The following is a 20,796-nucleotide window of genomic DNA, read 5'->3' as shown; positions in this document are numbered from 1 at the left end:
CCCCCCCCCCCCCCCACCCCCCCCCCCCCCCACCCCCCCCCCCCCCCACCCCCCCCCCCCCCCACCCCCCCCCCCCCCCACCCCCCCCCCCCCCCACCCCCCCCCCCCCCCACCCCCCCCCCCCCCCACCCCCCCCCCCCCCCACCCCCCCCCCCCCCCACCCCCCCCCCCCCCCACCCCCCCCCCCCCCCACCCCCCCCCCCCCCCACCCCCCCCCCCCCCCACCCCCCCCCCCCCCCACCCCCCCCCCCCCCCACCCCCCCCCCCCCCCACCCCCCCCCCCCCCCACCCCCCCCCCCCCCCACCCCCCCCCCCCCCCACCCCCCCCCCCCCCCACCCCCCCCCCCCCCCACCCCCCCCCCCCCCCACCCCCCCCCCCCCCCACCCCCCCCCCCCCCCACCCCCCCCCCCCCCCACCCCCCCCCCCCCCCACCCCCCCCCCCCCCCACCCCCCCCCCCCCCCACCCCCCCCCCCCCCCACCCCCCCCCCCCCCCACCCCCCCCCCCCCCCACCCCCCCCCCCCCCCACCCCCCCCCCCCCCCACCCCCCCCCCCCCCCACCCCCCCCCCCCCCCACCCCCCCCCCCCCCCACCCCCCCCCCCCCCCACCCCCCCCCCCCCCCACCCCCCCCCCCCCCCACCCCCCCCCCCCCCCACCCCCCCCCCCCCCCACCCCCCCCCCCCCCCACCCCCCCCCCCCCCCACCCCCCCCCCCCCCCACCCCCCCCCCCCCCCACCCCCCCCCCCCCCCACCCCCCCCCCCCCCCACCCCCCCCCCCCCCCACCCCCCCCCCCCCCCACCCCCCCCCCCCCCCACCCCCCCCCCCCCCCACCCCCCCCCCCCCCCACCCCCCCCCCCCCCCACCCCCCCCCCCCCCCACCCCCCCCCCCCCCCACCCCCCCCCCCCCCCACCCCCCCCCCCCCCCACCCCCCCCCCCCCCCACCCCCCCCCCCCCCCACCCCCCCCCCCCCCCACCCCCCCCCCCCCCCACCCCCCCCCCCCCCCACCCCCCCCCCCCCCCACCCCCCCCCCCCCCCACCCCCCCCCCCCCCCACCCCCCCCCCCCCCCACCCCCCCCCCCCCCCACCCCCCCCCCCCCCCACCCCCCCCCCCCCCCACCCCCCCCCCCCCCCACCCCCCCCCCCCCCCACCCCCCCCCCCCCCCACCCCCCCCCCCCCCCACCCCCCCCCCCCCCCACCCCCCCCCCCCCCCACCCCCCCCCCCCCCCACCCCCCCCCCCCCCCACCCCCCCCCCCCCCCACCCCCCCCCCCCCCCACCCCCCCCCCCCCCCACCCCCCCCCCCCCCCACCCCCCCCCCCCCCCACCCCCCCCCCCCCCCACCCCCCCCCCCCCCCACCCCCCCCCCCCCCCACCCCCCCCCCCCCCCACCCCCCCCCCCCCCCACCCCCCCCCCCCCCCACCCCCCCCCCCCCCCACCCCCCCCCCCCCCCACCCCCCCCCCCCCCCACCCCCCCCCCCCCCCACCCCCCCCCCCCCCCACCCCCCCCCCCCCCCACCCCCCCCCCCCCCCACCCCCCCCCCCCCCCACCCCCCCCCCCCCCCACCCCCCCCCCCCCCCACCCCCCCCCCCCCCCACCCCCCCCCCCCCCCACCCCCCCCCCCCCCCACCCCCCCCCCCCCCCACCCCCCCCCCCCCCCACCCCCCCCCCCCCCCACCCCCCCCCCCCCCCACCCCCCCCCCCCCCCACCCCCCCCCCCCCCCACCCCCCCCCCCCCCCACCCCCCCCCCCCCCCACCCCCCCCCCCCCCCACCCCCCCCCCCCCCCACCCCCCCCCCCCCCCACCCCCCCCCCCCCCCACCCCCCCCCCCCCCCACCCCCCCCCCCCCCCACCCCCCCCCCCCCCCACCCCCCCCCCCCCCCACCCCCCCCCCCCCCCACCCCCCCCCCCCCCCACCCCCCCCCCCCCCCACCCCCCCCCCCCCCCACCCCCCCCCCCCCCCACCCCCCCCCCCCCCCACCCCCCCCCCCCCCCACCCCCCCCCCCCCCCACCCCCCCCCCCCCCCACCCCCCCCCCCCCCCACCCCCCCCCCCCCCCACCCCCCCCCCCCCCCACCCCCCCCCCCCCCCACCCCCCCCCCCCCCCACCCCCCCCCCCCCCCACCCCCCCCCCCCCCCACCCCCCCCCCCCCCCACCCCCCCCCCCCCCCACCCCCCCCCCCCCCCACCCCCCCCCCCCCCCACCCCCCCCCCCCCCCACCCCCCCCCCCCCCCACCCCCCCCCCCCCCCACCCCCCCCCCCCCCCACCCCCCCCCCCCCCCACCCCCCCCCCCCCCCACCCCCCCCCCCCCCCACCCCCCCCCCCCCCCACCCCCCCCCCCCCCCACCCCCCCCCCCCCCCACCCCCCCCCCCCCCCACCCCCCCCCCCCCCCACCCCCCCCCCCCCCCACCCCCCCCCCCCCCCACCCCCCCCCCCCCCCACCCCCCCCCCCCCCCACCCCCCCCCCCCCCCACCCCCCCCCCCCCCCACCCCCCCCCCCCCCCACCCCCCCCCCCCCCCACCCCCCCCCCCCCCCACCCCCCCCCCCCCCCACCCCCCCCCCCCCCCACCCCCCCCCCCCCCCACCCCCCCCCCCCCCCACCCCCCCCCCCCCCCACCCCCCCCCCCCCCCACCCCCCCCCCCCCCCACCCCCCCCCCCCCCCACCCCCCCCCCCCCCCACCCCCCCCCCCCCCCACCCCCCCCCCCCCCCACCCCCCCCCCCCCCCACCCCCCCCCCCCCCCACCCCCCCCCCCCCCCACCCCCCCCCCCCCCCACCCCCCCCCCCCCCCACCCCCCCCCCCCCCCACCCCCCCCCCCCCCCACCCCCCCCCCCCCCCACCCCCCCCCCCCCCCACCCCCCCCCCCCCCCACCCCCCCCCCCCCCCACCCCCCCCCCCCCCCACCCCCCCCCCCCCCCACCCCCCCCCCCCCCCACCCCCCCCCCCCCCCACCCCCCCCCCCCCCCACCCCCCCCCCCCCCCACCCCCCCCCCCCCCCACCCCCCCCCCCCCCCACCCCCCCCCCCCCCCACCCCCCCCCCCCCCCACCCCCCCCCCCCCCCACCCCCCCCCCCCCCCACCCCCCCCCCCCCCCACCCCCCCCCCCCCCCACCCCCCCCCCCCCCCACCCCCCCCCCCCCCCACCCCCCCCCCCCCCCACCCCCCCCCCCCCCCACCCCCCCCCCCCCCCACCCCCCCCCCCCCCCACCCCCCCCCCCCCCCACCCCCCCCCCCCCCCACCCCCCCCCCCCCCCACCCCCCCCCCCCCCCACCCCCCCCCCCCCCCACCCCCCCCCCCCCCCACCCCCCCCCCCCCCCACCCCCCCCCCCCCCCACCCCCCCCCCCCCCCACCCCCCCCCCCCCCCACCCCCCCCCCCCCCCACCCCCCCCCCCCCCCACCCCCCCCCCCCCCCACCCCCCCCCCCCCCCACCCCCCCCCCCCCCCACCCCCCCCCCCCCCCACCCCCCCCCCCCCCCACCCCCCCCCCCCCCCACCCCCCCCCCCCCCCACCCCCCCCCCCCCCCACCCCCCCCCCCCCCCACCCCCCCCCCCCCCCACCCCCCCCCCCCCCCACCCCCCCCCCCCCCCACCCCCCCCCCCCCCCACCCCCCCCCCCCCCCACCCCCCCCCCCCCCCACCCCCCCCCCCCCCCACCCCCCCCCCCCCCCACCCCCCCCCCCCCCCACCCCCCCCCCCCCCCACCCCCCCCCCCCCCCACCCCCCCCCCCCCCCACCCCCCCCCCCCCCCACCCCCCCCCCCCCCCACCCCCCCCCCCCCCCACCCCCCCCCCCCCCCACCCCCCCCCCCCCCCACCCCCCCCCCCCCCCACCCCCCCCCCCCCCCACCCCCCCCCCCCCCCACCCCCCCCCCCCCCCACCCCCCCCCCCCCCCACCCCCCCCCCCCCCCACCCCCCCCCCCCCCCACCCCCCCCCCCCCCCACCCCCCCCCCCCCCCACCCCCCCCCCCCCCCACCCCCCCCCCCCCCCACCCCCCCCCCCCCCCACCCCCCCCCCCCCCCACCCCCCCCCCCCCCCACCCCCCCCCCCCCCCACCCCCCCCCCCCCCCACCCCCCCCCCCCCCCACCCCCCCCCCCCCCCACCCCCCCCCCCCCCCACCCCCCCCCCCCCCCACCCCCCCCCCCCCCCACCCCCCCCCCCCCCCACCCCCCCCCCCCCCCACCCCCCCCCCCCCCCACCCCCCCCCCCCCCCACCCCCCCCCCCCCCCACCCCCCCCCCCCCCCACCCCCCCCCCCCCCCACCCCCCCCCCCCCCCACCCCCCCCCCCCCCCACCCCCCCCCCCCCCCACCCCCCCCCCCCCCCACCCCCCCCCCCCCCCACCCCCCCCCCCCCCCACCCCCCCCCCCCCCCACCCCCCCCCCCCCCCACCCCCCCCCCCCCCCACCCCCCCCCCCCCCCACCCCCCCCCCCCCCCACCCCCCCCCCCCCCCACCCCCCCCCCCCCCCACCCCCCCCCCCCCCCACCCCCCCCCCCCCCCACCCCCCCCCCCCCCCACCCCCCCCCCCCCCCACCCCCCCCCCCCCCCACCCCCCCCCCCCCCCACCCCCCCCCCCCCCCACCCCCCCCCCCCCCCACCCCCCCCCCCCCCCACCCCCCCCCCCCCCCACCCCCCCCCCCCCCCACCCCCCCCCCCCCCCACCCCCCCCCCCCCCCACCCCCCCCCCCCCCCACCCCCCCCCCCCCCCACCCCCCCCCCCCCCCACCCCCCCCCCCCCCCACCCCCCCCCCCCCCCACCCCCCCCCCCCCCCACCCCCCCCCCCCCCCACCCCCCCCCCCCCCCACCCCCCCCCCCCCCCACCCCCCCCCCCCCCCACCCCCCCCCCCCCCCACCCCCCCCCCCCCCCACCCCCCCCCCCCCCCACCCCCCCCCCCCCCCACCCCCCCCCCCCCCCACCCCCCCCCCCCCCCACCCCCCCCCCCCCCCACCCCCCCCCCCCCCCACCCCCCCCCCCCCCCACCCCCCCCCCCCCCCACCCCCCCCCCCCCCCACCCCCCCCCCCCCCCACCCCCCCCCCCCCCCACCCCCCCCCCCCCCCACCCCCCCCCCCCCCCACCCCCCCCCCCCCCCACCCCCCCCCCCCCCCACCCCCCCCCCCCCCCACCCCCCCCCCCCCCCACCCCCCCCCCCCCCCACCCCCCCCCCCCCCCACCCCCCCCCCCCCCCACCCCCCCCCCCCCCCACCCCCCCCCCCCCCCACCCCCCCCCCCCCCCACCCCCCCCCCCCCCCACCCCCCCCCCCCCCCACCCCCCCCCCCCCCCACCCCCCCCCCCCCCCACCCCCCCCCCCCCCCACCCCCCCCCCCCCCCACCCCCCCCCCCCCCCACCCCCCCCCCCCCCCACCCCCCCCCCCCCCCACCCCCCCCCCCCCCCACCCCCCCCCCCCCCCACCCCCCCCCCCCCCCACCCCCCCCCCCCCCCACCCCCCCCCCCCCCCACCCCCCCCCCCCCCCACCCCCCCCCCCCCCCACCCCCCCCCCCCCCCACCCCCCCCCCCCCCCACCCCCCCCCCCCCCCACCCCCCCCCCCCCCCACCCCCCCCCCCCCCCACCCCCCCCCCCCCCCACCCCCCCCCCCCCCCACCCCCCCCCCCCCCCACCCCCCCCCCCCCCCACCCCCCCCCCCCCCCACCCCCCCCCCCCCCCACCCCCCCCCCCCCCCACCCCCCCCCCCCCCCACCCCCCCCCCCCCCCACCCCCCCCCCCCCCCACCCCCCCCCCCCCCCACCCCCCCCCCCCCCCACCCCCCCCCCCCCCCACCCCCCCCCCCCCCCACCCCCCCCCCCCCCCACCCCCCCCCCCCCCCACCCCCCCCCCCCCCCACCCCCCCCCCCCCCCACCCCCCCCCCCCCCCACCCCCCCCCCCCCCCACCCCCCCCCCCCCCCACCCCCCCCCCCCCCCACCCCCCCCCCCCCCCACCCCCCCCCCCCCCCACCCCCCCCCCCCCCCACCCCCCCCCCCCCCCACCCCCCCCCCCCCCCACCCCCCCCCCCCCCCACCCCCCCCCCCCCCCACCCCCCCCCCCCCCCACCCCCCCCCCCCCCCACCCCCCCCCCCCCCCACCCCCCCCCCCCCCCACCCCCCCCCCCCCCCACCCCCCCCCCCCCCCACCCCCCCCCCCCCCCACCCCCCCCCCCCCCCACCCCCCCCCCCCCCCACCCCCCCCCCCCCCCACCCCCCCCCCCCCCCACCCCCCCCCCCCCCCACCCCCCCCCCCCCCCACCCCCCCCCCCCCCCACCCCCCCCCCCCCCCACCCCCCCCCCCCCCCACCCCCCCCCCCCCCCACCCCCCCCCCCCCCCACCCCCCCCCCCCCCCACCCCCCCCCCCCCCCACCCCCCCCCCCCCCCACCCCCCCCCCCCCCCACCCCCCCCCCCCCCCACCCCCCCCCCCCCCCACCCCCCCCCCCCCCCACCCCCCCCCCCCCCCACCCCCCCCCCCCCCCACCCCCCCCCCCCCCCACCCCCCCCCCCCCCCACCCCCCCCCCCCCCCACCCCCCCCCCCCCCCACCCCCCCCCCCCCCCACCCCCCCCCCCCCCCACCCCCCCCCCCCCCCACCCCCCCCCCCCCCCACCCCCCCCCCCCCCCACCCCCCCCCCCCCCCACCCCCCCCCCCCCCCACCCCCCCCCCCCCCCACCCCCCCCCCCCCCCACCCCCCCCCCCCCCCACCCCCCCCCCCCCCCACCCCCCCCCCCCCCCACCCCCCCCCCCCCCCACCCCCCCCCCCCCCCACCCCCCCCCCCCCCCACCCCCCCCCCCCCCCACCCCCCCCCCCCCCCACCCCCCCCCCCCCCCACCCCCCCCCCCCCCCACCCCCCCCCCCCCCCACCCCCCCCCCCCCCCACCCCCCCCCCCCCCCACCCCCCCCCCCCCCCACCCCCCCCCCCCCCCACCCCCCCCCCCCCCCACCCCCCCCCCCCCCCACCCCCCCCCCCCCCCACCCCCCCCCCCCCCCACCCCCCCCCCCCCCCACCCCCCCCCCCCCCCACCCCCCCCCCCCCCCACCCCCCCCCCCCCCCACCCCCCCCCCCCCCCACCCCCCCCCCCCCCCACCCCCCCCCCCCCCCACCCCCCCCCCCCCCCACCCCCCCCCCCCCCCACCCCCCCCCCCCCCCACCCCCCCCCCCCCCCACCCCCCCCCCCCCCCACCCCCCCCCCCCCCCACCCCCCCCCCCCCCCACCCCCCCCCCCCCCCACCCCCCCCCCCCCCCACCCCCCCCCCCCCCCACCCCCCCCCCCCCCCACCCCCCCCCCCCCCCACCCCCCCCCCCCCCCACCCCCCCCCCCCCCCACCCCCCCCCCCCCCCACCCCCCCCCCCCCCCACCCCCCCCCCCCCCCACCCCCCCCCCCCCCCACCCCCCCCCCCCCCCACCCCCCCCCCCCCCCACCCCCCCCCCCCCCCACCCCCCCCCCCCCCCACCCCCCCCCCCCCCCACCCCCCCCCCCCCCCACCCCCCCCCCCCCCCACCCCCCCCCCCCCCCACCCCCCCCCCCCCCCACCCCCCCCCCCCCCCACCCCCCCCCCCCCCCACCCCCCCCCCCCCCCACCCCCCCCCCCCCCCACCCCCCCCCCCCCCCACCCCCCCCCCCCCCCACCCCCCCCCCCCCCCACCCCCCCCCCCCCCCACCCCCCCCCCCCCCCACCCCCCCCCCCCCCCACCCCCCCCCCCCCCCACCCCCCCCCCCCCCCACCCCCCCCCCCCCCCACCCCCCCCCCCCCCCACCCCCCCCCCCCCCCACCCCCCCCCCCCCCCACCCCCCCCCCCCCCCACCCCCCCCCCCCCCCACCCCCCCCCCCCCCCACCCCCCCCCCCCCCCACCCCCCCCCCCCCCCACCCCCCCCCCCCCCCACCCCCCCCCCCCCCCACCCCCCCCCCCCCCCACCCCCCCCCCCCCCCACCCCCCCCCCCCCCCACCCCCCCCCCCCCCCACCCCCCCCCCCCCCCACCCCCCCCCCCCCCCACCCCCCCCCCCCCCCACCCCCCCCCCCCCCCACCCCCCCCCCCCCCCACCCCCCCCCCCCCCCACCCCCCCCCCCCCCCACCCCCCCCCCCCCCCACCCCCCCCCCCCCCCACCCCCCCCCCCCCCCACCCCCCCCCCCCCCCACCCCCCCCCCCCCCCACCCCCCCCCCCCCCCACCCCCCCCCCCCCCCACCCCCCCCCCCCCCCACCCCCCCCCCCCCCCACCCCCCCCCCCCCCCACCCCCCCCCCCCCCCACCCCCCCCCCCCCCCACCCCCCCCCCCCCCCACCCCCCCCCCCCCCCACCCCCCCCCCCCCCCACCCCCCCCCCCCCCCACCCCCCCCCCCCCCCACCCCCCCCCCCCCCCACCCCCCCCCCCCCCCACCCCCCCCCCCCCCCACCCCCCCCCCCCCCCACCCCCCCCCCCCCCCACCCCCCCCCCCCCCCACCCCCCCCCCCCCCCACCCCCCCCCCCCCCCACCCCCCCCCCCCCCCACCCCCCCCCCCCCCCACCCCCCCCCCCCCCCACCCCCCCCCCCCCCCACCCCCCCCCCCCCCCACCCCCCCCCCCCCCCACCCCCCCCCCCCCCCACCCCCCCCCCCCCCCACCCCCCCCCCCCCCCACCCCCCCCCCCCCCCACCCCCCCCCCCCCCCACCCCCCCCCCCCCCCACCCCCCCCCCCCCCCACCCCCCCCCCCCCCCACCCCCCCCCCCCCCCACCCCCCCCCCCCCCCACCCCCCCCCCCCCCCACCCCCCCCCCCCCCCACCCCCCCCCCCCCCCACCCCCCCCCCCCCCCACCCCCCCCCCCCCCCACCCCCCCCCCCCCCCACCCCCCCCCCCCCCCACCCCCCCCCCCCCCCACCCCCCCCCCCCCCCACCCCCCCCCCCCCCCACCCCCCCCCCCCCCCACCCCCCCCCCCCCCCACCCCCCCCCCCCCCCACCCCCCCCCCCCCCCACCCCCCCCCCCCCCCACCCCCCCCCCCCCCCACCCCCCCCCCCCCCCACCCCCCCCCCCCCCCACCCCCCCCCCCCCCCACCCCCCCCCCCCCCCACCCCCCCCCCCCCCCACCCCCCCCCCCCCCCACCCCCCCCCCCCCCCACCCCCCCCCCCCCCCACCCCCCCCCCCCCCCACCCCCCCCCCCCCCCACCCCCCCCCCCCCCCACCCCCCCCCCCCCCCACCCCCCCCCCCCCCCACCCCCCCCCCCCCCCACCCCCCCCCCCCCCCACCCCCCCCCCCCCCCACCCCCCCCCCCCCCCACCCCCCCCCCCCCCCACCCCCCCCCCCCCCCACCCCCCCCCCCCCCCACCCCCCCCCCCCCCCACCCCCCCCCCCCCCCACCCCCCCCCCCCCCCACCCCCCCCCCCCCCCACCCCCCCCCCCCCCCACCCCCCCCCCCCCCCACCCCCCCCCCCCCCCACCCCCCCCCCCCCCCACCCCCCCCCCCCCCCACCCCCCCCCCCCCCCACCCCCCCCCCCCCCCACCCCCCCCCCCCCCCACCCCCCCCCCCCCCCACCCCCCCCCCCCCCCACCCCCCCCCCCCCCCACCCCCCCCCCCCCCCACCCCCCCCCCCCCCCACCCCCCCCCCCCCCCACCCCCCCCCCCCCCCACCCCCCCCCCCCCCCACCCCCCCCCCCCCCCACCCCCCCCCCCCCCCACCCCCCCCCCCCCCCACCCCCCCCCCCCCCCACCCCCCCCCCCCCCCACCCCCCCCCCCCCCCACCCCCCCCCCCCCCCACCCCCCCCCCCCCCCACCCCCCCCCCCCCCCACCCCCCCCCCCCCCCACCCCCCCCCCCCCCCACCCCCCCCCCCCCCCACCCCCCCCCCCCCCCACCCCCCCCCCCCCCCACCCCCCCCCCCCCCCACCCCCCCCCCCCCCCACCCCCCCCCCCCCCCACCCCCCCCCCCCCCCACCCCCCCCCCCCCCCACCCCCCCCCCCCCCCACCCCCCCCCCCCCCCACCCCCCCCCCCCCCCACCCCCCCCCCCCCCCACCCCCCCCCCCCCCCACCCCCCCCCCCCCCCACCCCCCCCCCCCCCCACCCCCCCCCCCCCCCACCCCCCCCCCCCCCCACCCCCCCCCCCCCCCACCCCCCCCCCCCCCCACCCCCCCCCCCCCCCACCCCCCCCCCCCCCCACCCCCCCCCCCCCCCACCCCCCCCCCCCCCCACCCCCCCCCCCCCCCACCCCCCCCCCCCCCCACCCCCCCCCCCCCCCACCCCCCCCCCCCCCCACCCCCCCCCCCCCCCACCCCCCCCCCCCCCCACCCCCCCCCCCCCCCACCCCCCCCCCCCCCCACCCCCCCCCCCCCCCACCCCCCCCCCCCCCCACCCCCCCCCCCCCCCACCCCCCCCCCCCCCCACCCCCCCCCCCCCCCACCCCCCCCCCCCCCCACCCCCCCCCCCCCCCACCCCCCCCCCCCCCCACCCCCCCCCCCCCCCACCCCCCCCCCCCCCCACCCCCCCCCCCCCCCACCCCCCCCCCCCCCCACCCCCCCCCCCCCCCACCCCCCCCCCCCCCCACCCCCCCCCCCCCCCACCCCCCCCCCCCCCCACCCCCCCCCCCCCCCACCCCCCCCCCCCCCCACCCCCCCCCCCCCCCACCCCCCCCCCCCCCCACCCCCCCCCCCCCCCACCCCCCCCCCCCCCCACCCCCCCCCCCCCCCACCCCCCCCCCCCCCCACCCCCCCCCCCCCCCACCCCCCCCCCCCCCCACCCCCCCCCCCCCCCACCCCCCCCCCCCCCCACCCCCCCCCCCCCCCACCCCCCCCCCCCCCCACCCCCCCCCCCCCCCACCCCCCCCCCCCCCCACCCCCCCCCCCCCCCACCCCCCCCCCCCCCCACCCCCCCCCCCCCCCACCCCCCCCCCCCCCCACCCCCCCCCCCCCCCACCCCCCCCCCCCCCCACCCCCCCCCCCCCCCACCCCCCCCCCCCCCCACCCCCCCCCCCCCCCACCCCCCCCCCCCCCCACCCCCCCCCCCCCCCACCCCCCCCCCCCCCCACCCCCCCCCCCCCCCACCCCCCCCCCCCCCCACCCCCCCCCCCCCCCACCCCCCCCCCCCCCCACCCCCCCCCCCCCCCACCCCCCCCCCCCCCCACCCCCCCCCCCCCCCACCCCCCCCCCCCCCCACCCCCCCCCCCCCCCACCCCCCCCCCCCCCCACCCCCCCCCCCCCCCACCCCCCCCCCCCCCCACCCCCCCCCCCCCCCACCCCCCCCCCCCCCCACCCCCCCCCCCCCCCACCCCCCCCCCCCCCCACCCCCCCCCCCCCCCACCCCCCCCCCCCCCCACCCCCCCCCCCCCCCACCCCCCCCCCCCCCCACCCCCCCCCCCCCCCACCCCCCCCCCCCCCCACCCCCCCCCCCCCCCACCCCCCCCCCCCCCCACCCCCCCCCCCCCCCACCCCCCCCCCCCCCCACCCCCCCCCCCCCCCACCCCCCCCCCCCCCCACCCCCCCCCCCCCCCACCCCCCCCCCCCCCCACCCCCCCCCCCCCCCACCCCCCCCCCCCCCCACCCCCCCCCCCCCCCACCCCCCCCCCCCCCCACCCCCCCCCCCCCCCACCCCCCCCCCCCCCCACCCCCCCCCCCCCCCACCCCCCCCCCCCCCCACCCCCCCCCCCCCCCACCCCCCCCCCCCCCCACCCCCCCCCCCCCCCACCCCCCCCCCCCCCCACCCCCCCCCCCCCCCACCCCCCCCCCCCCCCACCCCCCCCCCCCCCCACCCCCCCCCCCCCCCACCCCCCCCCCCCCCCACCCCCCCCCCCCCCCACCCCCCCCCCCCCCCACCCCCCCCCCCCCCCACCCCCCCCCCCCCCCACCCCCCCCCCCCCCCACCCCCCCCCCCCCCCACCCCCCCCCCCCCCCACCCCCCCCCCCCCCCACCCCCCCCCCCCCCCACCCCCCCCCCCCCCCACCCCCCCCCCCCCCCACCCCCCCCCCCCCCCACCCCCCCCCCCCCCCACCCCCCCCCCCCCCCACCCCCCCCCCCCCCCACCCCCCCCCCCCCCCACCCCCCCCCCCCCCCACCCCCCCCCCCCCCCACCCCCCCCCCCCCCCACCCCCCCCCCCCCCCACCCCCCCCCCCCCCCACCCCCCCCCCCCCCCACCCCCCCCCCCCCCCACCCCCCCCCCCCCCCACCCCCCCCCCCCCCCACCCCCCCCCCCCCCCACCCCCCCCCCCCCCCACCCCCCCCCCCCCCCACCCCCCCCCCCCCCCACCCCCCCCCCCCCCCACCCCCCCCCCCCCCCACCCCCCCCCCCCCCCACCCCCCCCCCCCCCCACCCCCCCCCCCCCCCACCCCCCCCCCCCCCCACCCCCCCCCCCCCCCACCCCCCCCCCCCCCCACCCCCCCCCCCCCCCACCCCCCCCCCCCCCCACCCCCCCCCCCCCCCACCCCCCCCCCCCCCCACCCCCCCCCCCCCCCACCCCCCCCCCCCCCCACCCCCCCCCCCCCCCACCCCCCCCCCCCCCCACCCCCCCCCCCCCCCACCCCCCCCCCCCCCCACCCCCCCCCCCCCCCACCCCCCCCCCCCCCCACCCCCCCCCCCCCCCACCCCCCCCCCCCCCCACCCCCCCCCCCCCCCACCCCCCCCCCCCCCCACCCCCCCCCCCCCCCACCCCCCCCCCCCCCCACCCCCCCCCCCCCCCACCCCCCCCCCCCCCCACCCCCCCCCCCCCCCACCCCCCCCCCCCCCCACCCCCCCCCCCCCCCACCCCCCCCCCCCCCCACCCCCCCCCCCCCCCACCCCCCCCCCCCCCCACCCCCCCCCCCCCCCACCCCCCCCCCCCCCCACCCCCCCCCCCCCCCACCCCCCCCCCCCCCCACCCCCCCCCCCCCCCACCCCCCCCCCCCCCCACCCCCCCCCCCCCCCACCCCCCCCCCCCCCCACCCCCCCCCCCCCCCACCCCCCCCCCCCCCCACCCCCCCCCCCCCCCACCCCCCCCCCCCCCCACCCCCCCCCCCCCCCACCCCCCCCCCCCCCCACCCCCCCCCCCCCCCACCCCCCCCCCCCCCCACCCCCCCCCCCCCCCACCCCCCCCCCCCCCCACCCCCCCCCCCCCCCACCCCCCCCCCCCCCCACCCCCCCCCCCCCCCACCCCCCCCCCCCCCCACCCCCCCCCCCCCCCACCCCCCCCCCCCCCCACCCCCCCCCCCCCCCACCCCCCCCCCCCCCCACCCCCCCCCCCCCCCACCCCCCCCCCCCCCCACCCCCCCCCCCCCCCACCCCCCCCCCCCCCCACCCCCCCCCCCCCCCACCCCCCCCCCCCCCCACCCCCCCCCCCCCCCCCCCCCCCCCCCCCCCACCCCCCCCACCCCCCACCCAACCCCCCCCCCCCCCCCCCCCCCCCCCCCCCCCCCCCCCCCCTCACCCCCCCCCCCCCCCACCCACCCCCCACCCCCCACACCCCCCCCCCCCCTCCCCCCCACCCCCCCCACCCCCCCCCCCCCCCCCCCCCCCCCCCCCCCCCCCCCAAAACAGAGTTCATCATGTGGGGGGGTGGAAATCACTCCCCCCCCACAATAATAATATCTAGGCTGGCCTTGGCTGCTTGGTTTGATTATTAGCATTAAAGCTAAGCATCTAGTTTTGGGGAAGCAGTGTAGGTAACCCCTGTTAAGCGCCATAAACCTCACTGATTTTCATGCTAACCAAAGCGTGATCCTTTACCTGGGAGTAAGCTCGGTTGCTGGCAATGGGGCTTGCTTCTGAGTAAACCCTCCTAGGGTCGTGATTCACCCGTTCAAAGAGTTGCATGGTTGCTTCAAAACAAAGCCAACAACCACCACCAAGCTTACTCCTGAGTAACACACGCCTCGGAGCCAACTGTTTTTTCTACACTAAAACCTCAGTATTTAGGGAGCACCTGCCGCGGTTGGCACTTTGCGATAAATAAGTGGGTTTTGGGTTGCAATTTGGGCACTTGGTCTCGAAAAGGTTCGCCATCACTGTCCTAGGGACTTCAGGAAAATGTATTGTCAAAGGCTTTCACAGCCAGAATCAGTTGGTTTTTATGGGTTTTCTGGGCTGTGTGGTCGTGGTCTGGTGGACTTTCCTCAGAACAGCCGCTTCAGCTAAATCTCCTTTGATTCAACCTGGCATCATGGCAGACAGAGCCCTTCCCTTAGGTCTGCTAGAGGTGGGCGTTGCCGTGGGATCCCTTGCTCAGTCTGTTGCTGGGCTGAGGGTATGCCTGTGGGCCTTTAAAAAAGATGCATCACTTCTAATGCTGGTTGTGGTTTTCTGTACAACACAGACCTTCACTGTTTTGGACGTGCTGTTTCAAAAGGAGCGCCAGGGGAACGGGGAGGGACAGTCGCCTGGCCAGTGGCTCCTTCCCCAGTAGCCATAAGCACAGATAAGCTGCCCCTGTGGCAACCAGAGGCTGGGTAGAGGGAGATTCAGGCATGAGGCCAGGCCTTAGAATGGCACGCCGGGGAAGGAAGCAGGGAGACTTTCAGCGGGTGGTTGCTACAAAGGCCAGCTGAGACAACGGGTTGGACTGAGATTGAGAGAGGGAGAAAAGCCCTTCCCTCCGCGTGTTGGAAAAGCCAGGTGGGGGGCACATGCCAGGCAGAGGCCTTGGATGGCTGCCAGTGTCCATATACCTGGGAGGGCAGGTGAGTGGAGCTGCTCAGCCACAGGAGGAAACCCAGTTCCTCTAATCTGATTCCCCGCTCTGCCGCCTGAGCTGTGGAGGCTTATCTGGGGAATTCAGATTAGCCTGGGCACTCCCACACATGCCAGCTGGGTGACCTTGGGCTAGTCACAGCTTTTAAGAGCTCTCTCAGCCCCACCCACCTCACAGGGTGTTTGTTGTGAGGGGGGAAGGGCAAGGAGATTGTAAGCCCTTTTGAGTCTCCTCCTGCAGGAGAGAAAAGGGGGATATAACCAAACCCTCCTCCCTCCCTCCCCCCCTCCTCCCTCTCTTCTTTCTTCTTCCTCTTCCTCTTCCTCTTCTTCTCTTTCTTCTTCTTCTTCTTCTTCTTCTTCTTCTTCTTCTTCTTCTTCTTCTTCTTCTTCTTCTTCTTCTTCTTCTTCTTCTTCTTCTTCTTCTTCTTCTTCTTCTTCTTCTTCTTCTTCTTCTTCTTCTTCTTCTTCTTCTTCTTCAGTGCATGAGTGACAGCCATAAAAATATTGGCTGTATTTCCACATCTTATCCTGGCAGGAGTGCGTTTCTGGGTGGCTGAGCCAAGGTTACCTCAGGAGGTCCCACAAATAAAGCACTTTGGGATGGATCGTTCAGAGCAGTGATCTTTACTGTTCCCAGACACAGTGCTGCTGAACAAGGGAGCCCTCTGAGTGGCAAATGTATGGCAGGATGTCAGAATCATGAGGCAGGAAGGGCAAGCCTGCTAGGGCCTTGCTGCTGCCAAGGACAGAAATATGGACTGCAGAATAAGAGAGCTGGGGCTGAGAAACACAAGCCGTTGTCAGGGTGCTCTTGTTGGGAGGGGGGAAATGTCTGGGAGTGCTTTCGCTTTTGCAGGTGCATTGCTATCTACTGGTTCTGGCCTTTAAGTTCCATGGCTGGGAAGGGCCTCCAGGCTGGACACTTCTGACTCTCTCTGTTCCCATGTGTGTGTGTGTGTGTGGGGGGGGATTATGCTATCCATATTATCAACTGCTTGGCACCTTTTCACCAGAACTGTCTTCTTCTGTCTCTCATATGTCTTCAATAAAATCCTTGAAAACCTACAAGCAGTTTATTGTCCGAGCAGGGGACTGGCAGCTGTGCACCCAGAGGCGCTTTGGAGCAAGGAGCAAAATGTCTTCCATCCGGCCTCTTCCTGTTCACAGAGAGTGGCAGGGAGGCACGGCAACCGGGGACTGTACGTGGGCGGTCCTTCTGAAAGGCAGCAAATAGAGCAACAATCCCACAAAGCTTTCTTTCCAGCTGGAGGGGAACCACGGCCAGCGAAGGGTCCCAGCCTCTAGCGGAGGAGCACCGGCCTGAGGGGCTTTGCAACAGGAGGTTTTGACGGGTGACCAGCTGAGTGTGGCTGGAGAGTGGGGGTGGCGCTGCCCATGACACCAAGGAGGGTTCTGCCCCCCTGCGGGGCTCCATAGTCCACCCCTCTCTAAATAAAGCCAGATGCAGAGTTTCGTGTCCCTGTCTTTTTGGATTGCCACCACTGGGTTGGGAAGTACCTGGAGATTTTAAGGTGGAGCATGAGGAGGGCGGGGTTTGGGGAAGGGAGAGAGCTCACTGTTGTTATAAATATCCTCAGTCACCTGCTCCATCAGGTTTTCCAGAGACTCTCTGCAACCTATCAAGTTCAGGTGAAACAAATTATCGAACTCAGCAGTCAGAATTCAAAGCAGCTTTATTGGGCCTTTCCCCACTTACCTTAAGCCCCGCGCTACTTGAGGAGAGTAGCGCGGGGTCCCCCGGCACTCCCCACGAGAGGGGTGGCGACAGCGCAGCCGCCCCGACGCTGCCGCTGTCGTGCCCCCTCAGCGCGGCATCCCTGGCGCTCTTGCAAAGGGTGCCTTTTGATGAGTGCGGGGTCGTGGGAACGCCCGGGCGCGTGCCAGGGATGCCGCGCACTGAGAGCAGCGCGCGGCATAGGGGGGATAGGGGAGAGTGGGGAAAGGCCCATAATTAAAGGGAGCAGAGCCGGCGGTGTTTCCTGTTCTACTCAAAGCAGCATAGAAATTACAATCGTTTATATTTCTCTTCTGACTCATGATGCAGTGGTCCTGCTCCCTCTTTCCATTTGCCGAGGAAATCAGGAGATAGCACTTTCTGGAACACCTATGACATATCCCTACCCCACATGTAGCAAGCCCCTTCCCCACTTACGTACATTCCCATGACCATTATCGATGCCCTTTATTCATACCAGGGAGTAAAAGTTAATATACATTAGCTAAAATTACGCCTGCCTCTTTTATGCAACCTCCCTGCCCTTTGCGTGCAGTTTATTCCTTGTGTCCTCATTGAGAGCAACAGCCTCTGCTCTGCTTCCCCCCCACCAGCCTGGTAAGTGCCGTTGCCACCTCACCAGCTGTAAGTCCCAAGATTCTCTGGGGGAGAAGCCCCGGCGGCCACACACCTCGTCTCAGCAGAGGTGGCATCACTGCTGTTTGTTCTGCTGATGGAATTTCCTGGGAGAGTGTGATGCGCAGACACCCACCCACCCTGGCCTCGAAGAGTGTGGCCCGCTGGGAGAAGCCCACGTCCTCTGGCTGTGTTCCTGTTGCTAGGGCTGCTCAGTCAACGGCTGCTTCCAGGCTCCCAATGCAGATTAGCTTCCATCTTGCCCTACCTGGTGCTCCAGAGCCCCCCTCGAGCAGCTTTCCTTTCATTCGCCTTCCCTCCGATTTCAACCACCTCTGCATTTTCCCCCTTTGGATTCCCACCCGAAGCGAGGTCTGCCCGATCAATAGCAGCGCAAACCTGCCCCATTTCTAACAAGCTTCTCCAAGAATTGATTCCGGTGCTCTGCTTTAATGACTGGGTTAAGTTTGAAGAGAGCACCAGGGAATGTCTTCTCACAAACATGTCTCCTTTTGCCGAGGCTTCCGACATCGGTAGGAGAGTTTACTCCCTCCTCACAGAGAGGAATGATACGAAAATCACTCGGAGCTCCCAACCAGGGAGGACAGTGGGGGAGAAGTAAAAAATAAACATACACATAATAAAGGAGGCATAAGCTGTGCTTCACATGGATTAGGGTTGTCAGGTACCTCCTGCCCCTGGCCATCGGTGGGGAGAGGAGATGTGGGCAGAAGGGAAACCAGGCCAAGGCCCGTAAAGGTCGTCTGGCTGAAGGTGAGCTTAGGTCGGCTGCTCTGGGTTGGGAAAGTCCTGGAGATTTGGGGGTAGAATCTCGGGGAGGGTGGAATCGGAGGGTGGGCAGGAGCCAGTGGCGTATCTGCCTAGGGACAAGGGGTGCCACACTTCTGGTCACGTGGGGGGCGCAAAATCGCCCCCCCCACGTGACCAGGAAGTCCTGCTGTCTCATTGTTTTCACGTGCCTCGACCCCATCCGAGGCACGCAAAAAACAACAAAGCAGCAATACTTTCTGCTGCCTCCAAGCACCCTCAACCCCACCCTGGACTCCCCCCTCTCTTCAGAAGAGACTGCCGGCTGGGAACCCAGCCAGCAGGGGGAATCTGGAGGGGGGAGGGGGCACCCTAGACCTTGCCCATGTACATGGTGACATGGGCAGGGTTGAGGGCAGTGGGGGGAAGCCTGGGGGCATCAGGGGCGGAGCTAGGATGGTGGGGGGCAGAGCCTGGGTGGCATCCTGGAGACAATTTGTCTCCAGGCACCATTTGGCCCTGGTACGCTTCTGCCAGGAGCTCACAAGGCATGTGATGCCAAAGAGTCCACGGTCGATTCCCCACGTGATGCTCACACGAATAAACACGGTTTAAGCAAGAACTCCCCACCGCTCAAGTGCTGAACACGGATTCATCCCCGCTTTGCCACCTGAGCTGTAGAGGCTTATCTGGGGAATTCAGATTAGCCTGTGCACTCGCACACACGCCAGCTGGGTGACCTTGGGCGAGTCACAGTTTCTCGGAGCTCTCTCAGCCCCACCTACCTCACAGGGTGTTTGTTGTGAGGGGGGAAGGGCAAGGAGATTGTAAGCCCCTTTGAGTCTCCTGCAGGAGAGAAAGGGGGGATATAAATCCAAACTCTTCTTCCTATTCATTAATTGTAATTCTGGAAGATCTCCTTGAGGTTGTCAGTACTACATGCTCTACTGTCCATTACTTCAAACAATAAAGCCTACATCACAACTAAGGAAAGATTGCCCATCAACCAGCTCTTCAGTCCAGCGGCTGTTCTCAAGATCTGCTGTAAAGCCTGCTGAGTTCGGAGAGTCAAGTTGCAGCCAGTAGAAGGCATGGTCAAGGGGGAGAGAAAACTTACTGGGAATCCAGACAAAAACAAATCTGGTGCAGAGTCAGAAGAAGCAGCCGAGGGTCAAACGTAGGAAAAACCCTGCTAGGTTACTACTTGGTGTTTGCACTGTGAGCAAGAAGGTAGCCAAGTTTCTTGAGAAGCCCAGAGAGCAAATTCGTGTCATCCCCCAACCGTTTTGTCCTGGCCATTCATTCCAGACAGATTTAGCTAAACGCGGAGAGCACTTTGTGTTCTGGTGTCTATGCTTTGCTGTAACAGATGGGCCAAAGGAGGCTCAGGCTGTATAAATATAGACTCTTCTTGTTTATTTTTGGTTAACAATTACAATATATTTTAGACTACATAAAAGAGCAGATTTTTCAGTGCATACATTCTTCAGACAAACAAGGGCAGGATTCACCAAAAATGCAAGAGTGTTGGAGCAGAATGTGGCATTGACTAGCCTGACCTCCTGGTGGTGTGGGCATGCAGGCTGGCATTATGTACACGGACAACTCAGATACACGGGGAAAACAGCCCAGATCAACTTCTTGCAAAACACAATGATCAATCAAGCCTGTAAAATTTCTGCCCAGAGACTTTCTAGTTCATCTTCATAGCCAAGACCAATTGGGGCTCAGCAGAACAGTCAAAAGACCTCAGCTTATGAACAAGTGAGCTCCCAAAGGCACCTGGTGGGCCACTGCGAGTAGAAGAGCTGGACTAGATGGACTCTGGTCTGATCCAGCAGGCTCGTTCTTATGTTCTTAAGTGATACCTAACGGCTCAAAAGGCCTGAAAATAGGCCCGTGTCCCTTTCCAAAGATTTAACCATTTTATGAAGCCCAAATTCTCCCTCGGTACTTTTGATCGCTTCTACTTACATTGATGCCATCATCGGTCTTGCCTGGTGATGAACGGCTGAAGGTTTTCAAAACCTTCCTTAAGCGAAGTGGCATAATTTTCGAACGGGTTTGCCTGCTAATTGGAACTTTCCCTGGCTAGAAAGTGAAGTGAAGATCATAAGATGTCATTCTGGAGGTGACGACAGAGGGGTTTCAAATGTCACCTGTCATTGCTATTCTCACCACCTACTAATTTTCAAGCATCAGTCACTTCCTCACCACCAATCACAGCAGTGGAAACATTTTCCAGAAACTTCCATAGAGATGGATGGGCCAGTCTAGCCCAATTTTGTCAGATCTTGGAAGCTCAACAGGGTCACCTCTGGTTCAGAGGCGTGGCTCCAAGGGGACGGGGGGGGGGACAACGCACCAAGTGTGGCGGGGGCATGGGGGGGGCAGAGGACGCACCAGTGCCCTGGGCACTTTCCCCCCTTGTTACGCCTCTGCTCTGGTTAGTATTTGGATGGGGGACCTCCGTGGAGGTCCAGGGTTGCCACGCAGCAAATCAACTCTGAATGTCTGTTGCCTTGAAAATCTCCCAAGGTGGCTATGAGCTGGCTGTAACTTGATGGTGCTTTCTGACCCCTCCCCCACCCTCACGTCCCAGGACTAGACTACTGGCGATGATCGATGCCAAACACATTTGAGATTAAGCAGGTGACAAAGCCAAGTGGCTGAAGTCTCAGGTGGTTTGCCGGGCAGTCTGAAAAGTCCGACCGTGCTGCTTTGAGCAGGCGGCTCTCTGCTTGGCCCAGCAGCCGGATTGGTCTCATGTGTGGAAAGGGACAATCTGGCCCATGGATAAGCCCATCAGAGTCGAGGGGTGACATGTTTGCCAAAAGAAGCCAAGTAGTGTTTTTTAAACAGTTGGGGGCCGAAACAAGTGACCACAACTAGCACCTGGCCTGCAAGCAGTAGGGGCACTCCCAGTAAACGCCCCTGATGCTCTTGAAATGGGGAGTTTCCTGCTCTTTTGAATAATGAAATCATTATGAAAGTTGTCACATAAGTGAGTTTCTATA

The sequence above is a fragment of the Sphaerodactylus townsendi genome, linkage group LG13 (genome assembly GCF_021028975.2).
Source record: "Sphaerodactylus townsendi isolate TG3544 linkage group LG13, MPM_Stown_v2.3, whole genome shotgun sequence".
Taxonomy (NCBI): domain Eukaryota; kingdom Metazoa; phylum Chordata; class Lepidosauria; order Squamata; family Sphaerodactylidae; genus Sphaerodactylus; species Sphaerodactylus townsendi.
This window is presented reverse-complemented; position numbering follows the sequence as displayed.